The sequence below is a fragment of the Hevea brasiliensis genome, chromosome 9 (genome assembly GCF_030052815.1).
Source record: "Hevea brasiliensis isolate MT/VB/25A 57/8 chromosome 9, ASM3005281v1, whole genome shotgun sequence".
NCBI classification, from domain to species: domain Eukaryota; kingdom Viridiplantae; phylum Streptophyta; class Magnoliopsida; order Malpighiales; family Euphorbiaceae; genus Hevea; species Hevea brasiliensis.
The window spans coordinates 36,202,032-36,217,007 of NC_079501.1; the positions used below are offsets into that span (position 1 = coordinate 36,202,032).

The 14,976-nt window shown below is 33.0% G+C and overlaps 1 pseudogene; it reads right to left on the reverse strand.

The window, feature by feature from the left end:
- Positions 1 to 13,044: 13,044 nt before the first annotated feature.
- Positions 13,045 to 14,951, reverse strand: LOC131182876 (uncharacterized; annotated as a pseudogene).
- Between the last annotated feature and the right edge of the window lie 25 nt (positions 14,952 to 14,976).

The following is a 14,976-nucleotide window of genomic DNA, read 5'->3' on the forward strand; positions in this document are numbered from 1 at the left end:
TTACTTCTATAGTTTGAATTAATTATTTAATTTTTGTCAGTCTTTTGATAGAGGTCAGTGTGCATGTATAGGTGATCAGTGCCGATTGTCTTCTCCTTCTAGCCGGACTAGCTACAGTTAAGTCGATCAATCTATGAGTTAGATATTGATTATTTTTATAATTTCAATATTATTTATATATTTGATATGGTCATGCATTTTATAAATATATTTACATATTTAGTTAAATAAATTAGGAGCATTCTTACTGTTGCATAGTTATTGGTTGATAATTACTTGTGTTTGTCATACTGAGGATAATTTGGAGCTGTGTTATCTATATATCCATTATATATATATATATATATATATATGATGGATATGGATTGGATGGGTAGTCGCAGCTTGAGCTAGTCTCACTGGAACTCGGTCCTCATGGATATTGAAAGTCAGGGTGAGGCACAGCTTTGAGTTGATCTCACTGGCCTCCGCACTTAGATTTAAGTGAAAGTCTAGCTTGAGTTGAGCTCGCTGATAGAATTTGGTTTGAGAGAGCTGTATAGGGGATCAACTCTCATACTTATGCATTGATGTGATACACTAGGTGCGTGAGTAGCTCCAAATTATCTTCTCGTGTGAATATTGGATGAATTGTTTGTTATGTGTATTGGATGTGCATTTCATGATAGAATTGTATTAGTGTTAGATAGTTGTAGAAAATGCATTTATAATCGATATCTAAACTCTCTGAGTCGAACACTTATTCATATTCAAATATTTTTTCCAGTTTATAGGAGGAGTAAGTTTATTTTTTCGAGTCTAGCCTGCGTTTTTTCTTCACAGGTCGTGGTGCTTCTTAGTTAGTAATTTTTATTGTATTTATTTATTTATTTACTTATTTATTTATCTATTTATTTAACTACTTGAACTCCATTGTGATACTAGTTTATAAATATATTGTATTCATTAAGAAAAATTATTTGTATTAAATGGGTTATATATGCTGTGTATCAGAGTTGAGCTAAGCTCTCATAGTAGTGGATTTTTTATAGTTTTCGGATTGAGTTAGCTCAAATTAATTTATAATATTTTATTTTATTTTATTTTGCATGTTGGGCCTTGAATTTTTGGGTTTGGTCATGGGGTTGGGAGTGGTAAGGCCTACTACAGGCTTCGGGGGCTTTATGTTAGCCTAAGTCCTAGTGCTAGTTTGGCCCGCAGGATCAGGCCGTAATAAAGTTGGTATCAGAGCTTAGGCTCTAGATTCATAGGAAAGTATGTACTTAGAGTTGTCATAGGAGGAGTATAGGATATTGTTTCATCTTCTTCTGTAGTTCTTTATTTCTAGATTATGCATTTGTTCTTGGGTAGTGTAAGAGTGCTTCAATTTAGTGTCTTGGTTTTTGTGGAGTACATGATGATATGAGTTTGAGCTAGCAAACATATTGAGGTTTGCCTTAGCAATATGTACTCTAAGAAATATTTTATTTCTGTTAGAATGGGGCTAAGTGGCATACCTATCAAGTGCAAGACATGAGTATATAAAGGTGAGCTACGGCAGTATAGCTACCCTAGATGGGGGTGAGGGTACCATTATTGGTAGTCATTAGCGAATAGCCTAGTCAAAGTAAATTTATGGTAGCAGTGTGTTAAAGAAAGATAAGAAGTTAGCAAACTTGGTCTATTGGGACATACTATAGTGACCTATGTAATATTCTCAATGTTTGTACTATAAGCTGCTGATTACAGTATCAACATGAGATTATTGTGTAGAGCTGTATGCATCCCTAACGTGTTTTCTAAGGGTATTTATAGACAGCCTCTATTTTGGTATAGTTATGCCAAAATAGAGTTCTATTTCTATAGAGGGGTTTGAAACTCCTAGTTAGGGGTTTGAATTCTTGAGTTAGAGTATCAAAGGTCATAGTTGGGTGGTAACTAAAGTCATAGACTTGGTTACCTTTACATGAACTAGAGTTATAGCATTTGTTGTCATGGATTAGAGGTTTAGTATAGTAGTAGTGTAAGGATGACACCTGCTAAGTGAGATCTTGGATAGTTTAGGCATTACGATGTATATTTTGCCTAGAGTTTGATAGAGATAGTAGTCCTTATGTGGCAGTGAAGTGTAGATTATGGCTTTGCTTTCTAAAGGAGATCAAAGATTATAAATAATGTTTATAGTCTATGAAGTGATGTTTTAGGAAAGATTACACCATGATAAGAGGACATGTAACTTTACATGGTTATGGCAATGTGGCAAATGTAGTACCTCTCTTGCAGTTAGTTGTGTTATAAAATATAGTCTTGTCCTTTTAGAAGAGATAAAAAGTTACTATTAGTGAAGGTGACTTACAAAATAATGTCCCAAATGGGACAGTAATGCGTGATAGAAAATGTTGGCCTAGGTACCTAGAGAGGGTACAAGTTCTGTAGAAAAAAAAAATCATAAGAAATAAGATTATGATGTATGTAAAGTTTTTGAGTTAATGATTTAGGTGCCTAGTACCTTAAGTTTCTGATAATTCAGTGGAAATGGGACAAGAGAATCCATGCAAATCCCCTTCTCGATGTAGTAGAGGGTAAACTACAGTCTAATAGACAAGAATAGAAATCACGTAATGAATGTATGGCTACTATTCTTTGAATTTCTTCTTAGCTTCTTGCTGCCCAAGTAAGAGTAAACTATAAGTAGAGAAAAGGATAAGGTAAGTAAGTTAGTAGAGACAAGTCGTAGAATACCAATAGATAGAAGAAGTGTAGAAATAAAAGTTAGAAGAGTTGGGGCTCAAATGCAACTAGAGTAAATAATAGTTAGAAGGTATATAATAGTGTTTTGAACTATCTTGGCAGACTGAGGAGTGAAACTAGTAGGTAGTAAGTTGAATAAAAGTCAATCTAATGAATCAAATAGTTATGATGAGAGAAAAGAATGATGGATAATGACATAGAGACTTTAGGTTAGACTCCAAGTATAGTGAAAAGGAAGTCTGAGGTCTATTATGAGTAACTAGAAGAATGTCCTCAGTGTGACCAATAGAGTCACTTGAGTAAAAGCATCAATGGCTGAATAATAATAGGTGACAGAACAACAGTAAGGAATGGAATATAGGGAGAAAGGCACAAGTAGTAGTTATAAGTCATTGGGAAGTACAAAGATCAGAGTAATGACAATAGGTATGATTGGAGTTAGTTCTAAAAATGATTTGATTTCCAGAACAAAGTAGAAGACAGGGACATAAGATAAAGGATGATATGTATGGAATACAAATGAAGTATAAGCAATACTAAATTATGATATATCAGGCGAAATTGTGGTACAATTGAGGGTTGGTATAGTTGATATCTCATTGGTACAACACAATAATTGCAAAGATATGATAAAATTTAAAGAGAAAGACCAAGAGACATGGGTTAAATATTATTCTACAGACAATAATGTTATTAACTGTAGGAGGAGATTTCTCTTTCTCTTCAAGTTTAGCTCATGTATTTGGCTCTAGAAGGCTATATAAAGGGGAGAGTTTATGTCGAGCTGGCCCAGTTATATGAGAAATTGGTAGGCACTAGTTTGTACATAATCTCCTTAGATGGAAGTGACAGTAAGTGCGTACCCAATGTCAAGGATGAAAAGACGATTAAGGTAATGATAGGAGTTAGATCAAGTTAGTTACTAAGACTTGCAACTCTTCTGAGCTATAACCTAGAAGAAGTGCTATATGTGAATGAGATTCAATGGATGGAACTTTTGTCGATGGGTAAATTTGCAGACTGGAGTAAGAAGAAATCACATCAGTGTATAGTGAAAGAGAAGTAGGCACTATAGTTGGTATCAAAGTAGGGCTTGAGGAACGAGTACTTGAACTTGTTCCAATCTTTTTCCTTTTTGATATCTCTTGTTTGTTTGAACATTTGGGGATGAATGTTTGATGGGTTTCGGATCCACTAGAAATTAAATTAACTGAAATCATCAATTATGAAATATTTTCTACAGTAAGTGGTAAATCCGGATCGAACCCTAGAGACTGAATTATTAAATTCCGTGCACTTGTGTAATGGAAAAATAAATAAAGGTTGGGGGGGTTAATTCGCAATCCAAAGAAGAAATCAAAAATCCAAAATTAAGATATAAAATTAAATAAGAAACTCTCGAATTAAATAAACTTCAGTCCAAGGTAATTCGCATTCCAATGCATTAATTTGATCATAGACAAAAGAAATACAATTATCTCTTATTGAATACTTAATGTAGATTTACCAAAAAGCAAAGTAAACGCCTGACTTCCCTATACTTATCAATTCGAGCCCAACACTCTTGTTGACTCTAATTATTAACTGAATTGGTATTAAGCAATCCTCATCAAATTAATAACTGCTTTAAGAATAGGAAGTAGTTAAGCTGAATAACAATTTATAAAGCACAAATCATTTAATTCACCCTATTGTTTTCTTAGGTTATTATTGAAAACTGGGATCATAATCAATAAAACCTAATTGCTATTCATGTTCAATCTTACACAACAATTACGAATTGTGAAGATGAACTAGCAATTGATCAAATCAAACAATTAACTAATAGGCCTTTTTAGCAAATCATTCAATAGATCAAAAATAATTAAAGCAGAAAACAATAGATATTCAAAAAGACATAAATTAAATTAAGAACCTGATCTCACAAATCACATATAAGAACTTGAATCCCTTGAACTGAATTAAAAACTTAGCCACTCATGTTCATGGCTTACAGAAAATTAAAGAAGAAATCTAAAAAAAGAGAATGGAGAATGAAGGTGTTTTTGAGATCGAGAGGCTGCTGAATAGTTCTCTTTTAGCTGCTGCCCAAAAACGCATTTATAATAAAAAACCTAATCCCAAAGATAGGAACCAAACTAGGAAAAGTTTTGAAATTCAAAAGACAGATTTTCAGCCTGTATTCACGTCTCTGAAATCAAGGCCAATTTTCAGTGACTTCTTTTAAGAATCTGTCTTTGCCCTCTTCAGGAAAATTGTAGCCCTATTTCTTAGCTTTCCAACGGGTACTCGTTTGCTCAAATCCGAGGTCTACAACCCAAATTATGGCCCAAAAACCGAGACTGGTTCAGACAAATGGTCCAGCCCATAGTGACAATTTCATTGCCGTTTTTCACAATTAAAATAGCCTCATCTCGCGTCTAGCCCTTCATAGAAGTTGTAGAGATAGCTCTTAAGGTTCAATTGGGCTTGGGCTTGCTTCATTTAGATCTTTGGAACTCCAGATACAAAATAAATACTGAAATTGGTTGTGACAATCAAGTGTGGGCTTTTGCAATAGATCCATAACTCATTTTGTCAACCTTGGAGACTGATTTGGGCTTTGGTCCCTCTTTATCATTTGTAGTTCTCTATCTTAGCTTTTCAAAGGATTAAACAGCACTCAATTTGGAGACCCACAACTTTAGAAACACCTAAAAAATACAGCAAAGGTCAAATGTTGAAAATTTCTGCATTTAACACAATTATTCCACAACTATCTAAACATATGCCTAAATGATAAATATACTTTAATCAACTGAATTATACATAAAAATACACTAGAAACACCAAATGTGATGGGAGTAAAATTAATAAATTATACACTTATCAATGTTCTTAAGTGGTGAATATTCAAAAATATAAGTTTTATGAATTTTAATTTAAATTATAATTATTAATGCAATAATGTTTTACTATGACAAAATAAAATTAGTATGGAAAATGTATTGTAGTTAATTAAGTTAAAGATAATTTGATTATACTCATTATTAGCATGTTGTTATTATTTTTTGGTTTGTTAAATTTACAATTTGTTTAAATTTGTAAGAGGGAGATTTAAAAATGACTTTATTTACTAATTATTTTCTTTTAATATATATATATATAAAAGTTATTAGTTAGTAAAATATTTCTTTTATTGGAGGGGAAGTAGATATTTTAGAGAATAATAATATTAATAAAATTAAAAAGAGGAGGAGGACAAATTCTGAATGTTGTCCAGTTTGATGGGATTGAGGTTATATAAAGTATTACTATTTTATGTTAAAGGGAAAAAAAAAGAGAAACTTTCGAAAACCAGTATAGGTATCCCCTCCCCCACCCCATTCTCTCTCATCTTCCTCACTCTCCTTCTTCCCTTTCTCCGGTGGGTTTGAACCATCGCCAGTTACACCAAGCAACTCACCTCCCTCCAGCGACATCCAAGGGCTCCTCAGTGGTGGTGAACGGTGGCTAGAAGTGTGAGAAAGCGAGCGAGAGAGAGAGAGAGAGAGAGAGAGAGAGAATGAAAGGCGCTAACATTGAGCTCCGATGGCCGGTAATCCCAATGGTGGTTTTGACTAATGAGGACAGCGTTCAACTTCTAGTAGCTCACGCATTCTTTTGGGACCTCCCTCGCCCATTTTTAATGGTGGTTTCTGGTGAGAGCAAGAAGAGAGAGAAATGGGTTTGTCAGCAGCTTTCTGGGCACTTTTTCGGCAATTTGATTATCAAATTGACAATCTGAGACCACTGATAAACTCAGTGCGTTGAAGCCTTTGGGATGGGAACAACCTTGCTCTGATCAGACACTGTTCGAAAAAGGAGATCACTGGAAGGTCCAAAATCACTAGATGAGAATTTTGAGCTTTTTCGATTCCCATAAATTAAATATAATTTTGTGATAATTTTTAACAATTTATGGGCTTCATTTAGGTGTAATCGGATCAATGATAACTTACTGGCACTCGGGACTGAGTTTTCGGCTCGGTCTAAACTCTTAGCATGCTATCCCAAAAGGAGGTCATGCTTACAGTCGATCTTAAAGTTTCTAAACGTTCCAGACACATTCCAGGTAGTAGAAATTATAAAGGTAATCCCAAACTCAAGTTGTGTAGTTCTTACTTTGGTTAATCTAGCTGGTAAAATCTATAAAATATTCTTGGTTTAGTAAAATTAAGTATAATAAATTTAATTAATACAAGGATGATGTAAAAGACCTCCATAAATATTTTTATAATTTTTGAAGTACTGAAAATAATTATTTGAACTGTAGAGAAGTTGGAGAGCCGAGCAAAAGTTTGGACGGCTGGATCTAGATTAGATTCCTTGTGAGCCTTGGATGGGTATTGTGATTGTTATTGTGGGCTGGAAGCCCTTTGTGTTGTGTTTGGTTGAGTTTTTTTTTTTTTAGGGGGTTAGGTTTAGTTATAGAATAGACTCTACGAAAATTTGGACAAGACCTTAGGATTTATTGTTACTTTTATAATTTGAATTAATTGGTTAATTTTTGTCAATCTTTTGATAAAGGTCAGTGTGTATGTATAGGTGATTGGCGCTGACTGTTCTCTCCTTCTAGTTGGACCAGCTGTAGTCAAGTCGACTAATCTATGAGTTGGATATTGATTACTTTTGTAATTTCAATATTATTTATATATTTGGTATGCTCATGCATTTTATAAGTATATTTACATACTTAGTTAAATAAATTAGGAGCATTATTATTGTTGCATATATATTGGTTGATAATTACTTGTGTTTATCGCACTAAAGATAATTTGGAGTTTTGTGTTATATATATATATATATATATATATATATGGGGTATATAATGGATATAGATTGGATGGATAGTTGCAGCTTGAGCTAGTCTCGCTGGAACCCGGTCCTCATGGATATGAAAAGTTGGGGTAAGGCATGGCTTTGAGTTGATATCGCTGGTCCCCGCATTTGGATTTAAGCAAAAGTCCAACTTGAGTTGTGCTTGCTGGCGGGATTTTGTAACACCCCTATATGCATAGCCTGGTATATTTCACTGTTTCGGTGACCGATGTCGGTCTGGACAATTAAGAGGATTAGAACTACGTTTAAGACATCTAGGAAAGCCCTGAATGAAAATAAATAGTAATTATCATATAGTTAAGTCTAAGTAAGAAATACAAAGCATAAAAAGTTAAATGAGTTGAAGGTCACAGCGATGAGTGACCTTCCCGGGAAGTGACTGCGAGGTCAGTCATAACCCTAATTTTGAACGGGAAATTGTGACGCCACGGTCCTAAGGACTATTGTGAATCTAGTGGAAAAGATAAAATTACAGAAAAGAGCTGATAAGTAGGTCAAATAATTAAGTCAGGACTTCGGAAGAAATACTGGATTATTTGCAAACGGGATCAATCCGGCGAGGGGTAAATTGGTCAATTCACCACTAGAGTTGACTCCTGACCTAACTGTCCAATAAAATCTCAACTCAACTCAACTCAACTCAACTAAGCCTTTATCCAAAAAATTTGGGGTCGGCTATATGGATTCGCTTTCTCCAGTCTAAAGGATTTTGGGTTAAATTCTCAGAAATGTGTAATGCTTCTAGGTCATATTGTACTACTCTCCTCCAAGTTAATTTAAGTCTACCCCTTTTTTTTTTTCTATCCTCTAACCTAATGTGCTTTATTTGTCTAACTAGAGCCTCCGTATATCTACGCTTCACATGACCAAACCACCTCAATCTCCCTTCTCTCAACTTATCTTCAATTGTCCAATAAAATATGAGAAATGAAAATTGTAAAATATATAATTAAATTAAAGAAGTGAAGAAAAAGAAAGGAAAAGAAAAAGAAAAGAAAAAGGATTATTACATCATGGTGACATCACCTACATGACCTCATAATTAATTTCCCTTTTTATTTACTAATTTGACCAAGTCAATATTAGAGATAAATATACAAAATAACAAATAAAAGAAATTAATTTGGGGTCTTCATCTTCATTTCTTGCCGCCACCACTCTCTCTCATGTCCCTCTCTCTAATTTTCCACCATGAAAGCTTATTTGCAAGCTTTCTAAACCCTAAATTCCACCATAATTACCCTAATTTCTTTAGCTAAATCTTATGTTTGAGTGTTGAAAAGAAGCTCGAAGAAGAAAAGAAAGGAAGAAAGGGAGTGAATTGAAGAACTGGAACTTCAAAGTGAGGTTAGTGAATTAAACTTGTAATTTTTAGTTAAATTCATGTGTTTATAGTTTAAATAACTTAGAAATTATGGAAAATGGAAACAAAATAAATTTGTGTGGACTAATTGGGGGACTTCGGTCAACATTAAGGGGAGTAGTGTTTGACTTATTTGGGTGCAATTAAAGATGCAATTAAGCTTAATTAAGTTTGTAAACCATGTTTAGACACTTTAATTGCACTAATTGAAGGAGTTATAAAATTAGGGTTCTTGAGCCTCTTAAATTGGGAGAAAAATTATAGAAAATGGTCAATTGATGTAAATGACCTTAATTGAGGTTATAAATGGTCAATTGAGACCAATTGTGATGTATTGGAATGAGTGGAAGTAAAACCAAATTCGGATAGGGAGGGGTCCAATTCTAGATAGCCTGACCTAGGTCCCTTTCAGGGACCAAAACTGAAATTTTACTAACCCAATTGGTGTGAGTCCAATTGAGAATGAAATTAGACACAAAAAAACACAATTTTTATTTAAAAACCATGCCCAGAAAATGACATTTAGATAGTGAACAATTAGGTCAAATCAGAGTAATATGCACTATCACTGTAAAAAAATGACCAAATAAATATTGTTTTTTTATTTGGCCATAACTTGAGCTAGACAGGTCCAAATGACCTGATTTTTGTGGCATTGGAAATGTATGACATAACACTACAACTTTCATGAAGAACACCAACCTAAATTCTGCCCATAATCAAGTCATTTTGCTACCCAAAGTTAATTGTCTAAAACTGCCAGAATTAATAAAGTGCCCATAAATTTTGGGTAATATCAATCCGGCCAACCCTATTCAAATGATTATATCTTGGGCTACAAAACTCCAAATGGAGTGATTCAAAAAGGGAATTAAAGATAAGATAATAAGGAACAACTTTTATGGAGAACACTTAGCCAAATTTCCATAGTAGCTAGACCAATGGAATAATACAAAATATGGGATCAAAACTGAAAAATTGAAAATTCTCATAAAAGACTTAGAAAATTGAAATGGCAACCTAAACCAACAAATTAGGCACTCAAAATGTGGTATGTGGGTGTAATGAGAATTAATATACCTATTTAGTGTGGAAAAGTCAATATTTTGACTCAATGGTCAAATGAATAGTAATCACTATAATCAAGAACACAAAGAACTGAATTTATGGGATTATATAAGTAAAGTTTAATTGCAAATTTCAATTGCTAAAATTATGGTTAAACATAATTTAAATAAATATTAAAATATCTTAATTGTGTGCTTCAGTGGAAAAAGGGCCTTCCGAGGAAAGGAATCGACAGGAGTGAAATAAAGAAAGACTAATTACGATGTTTGTGCATAATAAATTTATTTAAGTATTTCTTATTGAAATTTGATTTAGTATGTAATATGAATAGTTTTTAATTGTTTTGGCTTTGGAAATTTTATTTGGAAATTATTGTTTTGCCTACTTTGTAAATGGAAATTTTGAGATAAAATGTGATTTGTGGTTTGTATGAAATATTTAAATATTGTGATTTGAAATTATTTTTGATTCACACTTGGCATGACAGTCTCTTACTATATTCCTCCTCTACTTGTGGGGTTGAGTTTGATATTTTATCATTTTCCTCCCTCTCTGGCTTGCCAGTTTGAGGTGAGTTTGGATGAGTACTCATTAGCTAGCTAGCCACCTCCCTCATTGATTTCTATTAGTAAGGTGAGTTTGTCTTGTCGTAGTGTACAACACGGCATGTTCGAAAATTTTGTGTCATGGCCTAAGTTGTGTTATTGATTGGCAACACTGTGTTTATTAAATTATTTGATCAAATTTATGTTATATTGAGCTTTGAAAATTGTGAAATATTTAAATTGTGATTTGTTATAAATGTGATTTGAAAATTGTGAAATGTGATTGTACAAGGTTTAAATTATGGTTTGGTAATGAATAGTTTATGTTCAGCTTTTTAAATTTTATTGTACACCACTGAGTAAAATTTACTCAGTGATAGCTTAATTTTGCTGTTGCAGATAGAGAAAAGGGCATAGCAGCAGAGTGAGCTGCTACAGTAAGAGAGGAGCACAGTTTGAAGATTTTTGTACGGGTATTTGTTGATACCCTTGTAGTTTATTTTGATGTAAATAGTTTAGGGTCATATGTATTAATATAAAATTGAGCAGTTGTACAGTAAATTGTAATAATATTATTTTTTGGATTTTTATGTCTGTAAATTAAATTGTGAATACAAATTATTTATTTTGAATGCAATGTGCATGAATTTATGAAATGTTTTGAGATGACAATTTTTTATTTGAAATTGTAGATTTTAAATTGAATTGTTGCTATTGATGTTGGTTTGAGATATTTGGAGGTTGGGGTGTGATTGAAATTCAATTTGGAAGTGCTTTTTACAAGTTAAAATTTTTGGTTTTTCTCAATTACAGACGGCACTCTGACGAAATTTCTACAAAATTTGTGAAAAAATAAAAATGGTCAATATTTTTACCTAACTTTGAAACTTCAATTAAACATTTTAATACCCGCTAAAAATGCTCACCACCTGCAAAAAGTAAGAAAATTATTTTAAAATCCCTTGTAGTATATTTAATGAGTTATCGGTAGGCGAAGTACGGTAATTTATTAGGTATACTACGGGATCATGTTATACTTTACGGAGGAGTAGGGTGTGACAGATTTGGATTGAGAGAGCTGTATAGGGGATTAGCTCTCATACTTATGCATTGATGTGATACACTGAGTGTGTGAGTAGCTCCAAATTATCTTCTTGTGTGAATATTAAATGAATTATTTATTATATGTGTTGGATGTACATTTTATAATAGAATCACATTAGTGTTAGTTAGTTGTAGAAATTACATCTGTAATTAATATTTAAACTCTCTGAGTTGAATGCTCATTCCTGTTCAAATATTTTTCCCAGGTTGCAGGAGGAGCAAGTTTATTTTTTCGAGTCTAACTTGCATTTTTCTCCGCAGGTCATGGTGATTCTTAGTTAGTAGTTTTTATTGTGTTTATTTATTTATTTACTTATTTATCTATCTATTAGAACTCCACTGTGACACTAGTTTATAAATATATTGTATTAATTAAGGAAAATCAATGGTATTAAATGGGTTATATAGGCTATGTATCAGGATTGAGTTAGACTCCCTTATTAGTGAATTTTTGGCAGTTATCGAATTGAGTTGGCCCAAATTAATCTATAATATTTTATTTTATTTTATTTTATTTTGCTTGTTAGGCCTTGAATTTTTGGGTCTGGTCATGGGGTTGGAAGCAATAAGGCTTACTATGGACTTCAGAGGCTTTATGCTGGTCTAAGTCCTAGTGTCGGTTCAGCTCATGGAATCGGGTCATGACATGATGTTAGCAACAATTCAGCAACACTAGCAATTGAAGTCCAATCTTCGTTGAGTTGAATAAAGAACAAGAACATTGATGGGCCTCTCATAAATGACACATTTTTAGTTTTATCATACTTATACAACTTTGATAAATAGTTGGCTATAATTAAAATGAACTAAATAAAATTATTTATAATTGACAAAAATTGAAAAAGCTTTATTTTTTCAAAATCAAAATTTATGCCACGTGCAACAACAACAACAACAACAATAATAATAATATTTTTTCATATCAGAAACAACCTTTTTACTTATATTACGTCAGCCACCATGTCAGTAACATCATCTAAAATAATAACATTTTGGTCACATCATCCACCACATTAGCGTCCTAAATCCCCAATTTTGAAGCATGGCTAAAATAAACGCTAAAGTTTGAAGTTGGGCCAAAATTGACAAAAATAAAAGAATAGGCTACAATTGACAATTGGCATAAAGGTTTGGCTTTTTTTATGTTTTTTATTTATAATTTGGCCTACTTTTAAATATGAGATTTAGCAAAAATAAGATTAAATTTTTATACATTTTTAGTTCCCAAGCAAAAAATAAAAATTTTGTTCAGGAGCCATGTAATTGCAATGGTATCTTAGGCGAGATGTTGATGTGTACATGCCAAGCTGGACTTTTAACTATAAAAAAATTTCACTCTCTTATAGGTTGATACAACACTCTCTCTAAATAGTATTATAATATTGCCAATGCCTAAGGTCTCTCTATAAGAATTGTTGTCAAAAGAGTAAGAATTTGCTTCAGGGTTCTCAAAGAAAACCTAATCCTTGCATTTGCAACATTGCCCAAGTAGAGAATTTCATAGAATACTGAATTCAAGTTGAGGAAGATCAAACGATATGCAACAACTTTTGATGCATGTTGATAGATAGAGTGAATGGATGAATAGGCTACTTTGAAGTAAGAAGAGGAAGTGAAACAGTTCCTACATTGGCTAGCATGACGAGTAAGAGCTGAAGAAACAATTCTTGAAGGAAAGGTAGGGGTCTTATCTAAAGAATGGAGGTGAGAAAGAAGATAATATAGAGTGTTGAGTTAGATGTGAAGGTGTTGTGGTCCCTGGCTTATTGATGGCCTTGGATGGTGAGCTTCAGCTGATCCATATTAGTGCACTTCTTCTGGTACTCTGTGTCAATGTATTTCTTCTATGGTAACATTGCATGAAGTAACTTTCTTCCATAGCTTGAAGAACTTGGACTTGTGGTTACATCTGATTAGGGGAGTTAGAGTGGGGACATAACTCTGTTTTAAGCCTAGAAAGATACCTAAATCGAAGCTAAATTATTTAAGCAAGCTTAGGAAATTCTCATGGATTGTTATTTTTACTTTATATGAAATTCTTTATTTTTACTAGAAGATTGATTTTCTTCCTTCTAAACAAACAAGCCAAAATAGAATTTCAACTAGGATAGCAGCAAACATGGAGAAAAGAACAAAAAATGTGCTTTTTCTTACCACAAGCTTATACAAATTTGATGTATCCTAGGAAAATATGCTTTAAACCTTTAGCAAGATCACAAATGAGATCATTAGTGATTCCAATAGGAATTTCAAAGAATTCATCCGCTGTTTCCTTGACTAATTTCATCAACTTCATAACTAACTGCGCATATGACTCCTTTTTGGACTTAGGATTCCATGTTTGTAACATACATTGCAACTTTCTAGTGCTTTGACATAAAATGAAAGGTATCTTAATATTATTTTTATAAGCATAAATGTTCTATCTATTTTTTCATACGAATTAACACAAGAGAACTTACTTCAAAATCTCTCACTTGGAGAAAACATTGTCTCATCACCCTCATTTTGACTGTATCAACTTCATATGGAAACATCTTTCGCATTATTTTTTTGCCTCCATCTTTATAGTTTGCTGAGTCTTTAACCACCATTTGAACCAAAAATTTTTCCAGCTTCAAGCCCTCTTCAGTACTTTAATCGACTTGCTATTGAGCGTGGACATCCCAATAAGATACTGCTTCAACATTGCCCCATAGTAGTGGTGTAGTGTTACATCTATAACACTAGCTATAATTAGTTGCCATTTCTTCAATACTAGACTAAAACTTTCCCTCTCTCTCAAGGCCAAATCCTTTATTTCTTTAACTAATTGGAGAAGAGCTTTGTTGGCCTTATCTTTCACTTCCACACTCGTACTCTTATAGCTTCCAATTTCTATTATATGCAATTCATGAATAACTAGAAAGATAAGAGACATTGTATGTGTAGTAATAATGATTAGAGAAAACAAAAATAGAATACTATGATAATCGAACCTTGCAAATGTGTTCTTTATAAAAGCTAGAAGAAAATGATCCACTAGATCCCCAGATGAATCAATTACCTTCCTATCTTCTTTCCCTGCTCCTTCAATGAGAGTGACACCCTCGCCTAAAATCTTTGATGCTGATAAAGCCAAAGGCAAAAGATTGTCAATTAGAAAAACATTTCCCCTTATAGAAATAGTAATGGTAATAAAACAATCTCCTTTCTTCCCACCCTTATATCAAGGCCAACATAGAAGGCAAAAGTTTAACATAAATTGCCTCTCTATTTGGCTTATTTGCATCAGTAGTCATGGTATTGAGAAAATATTAGGATTTG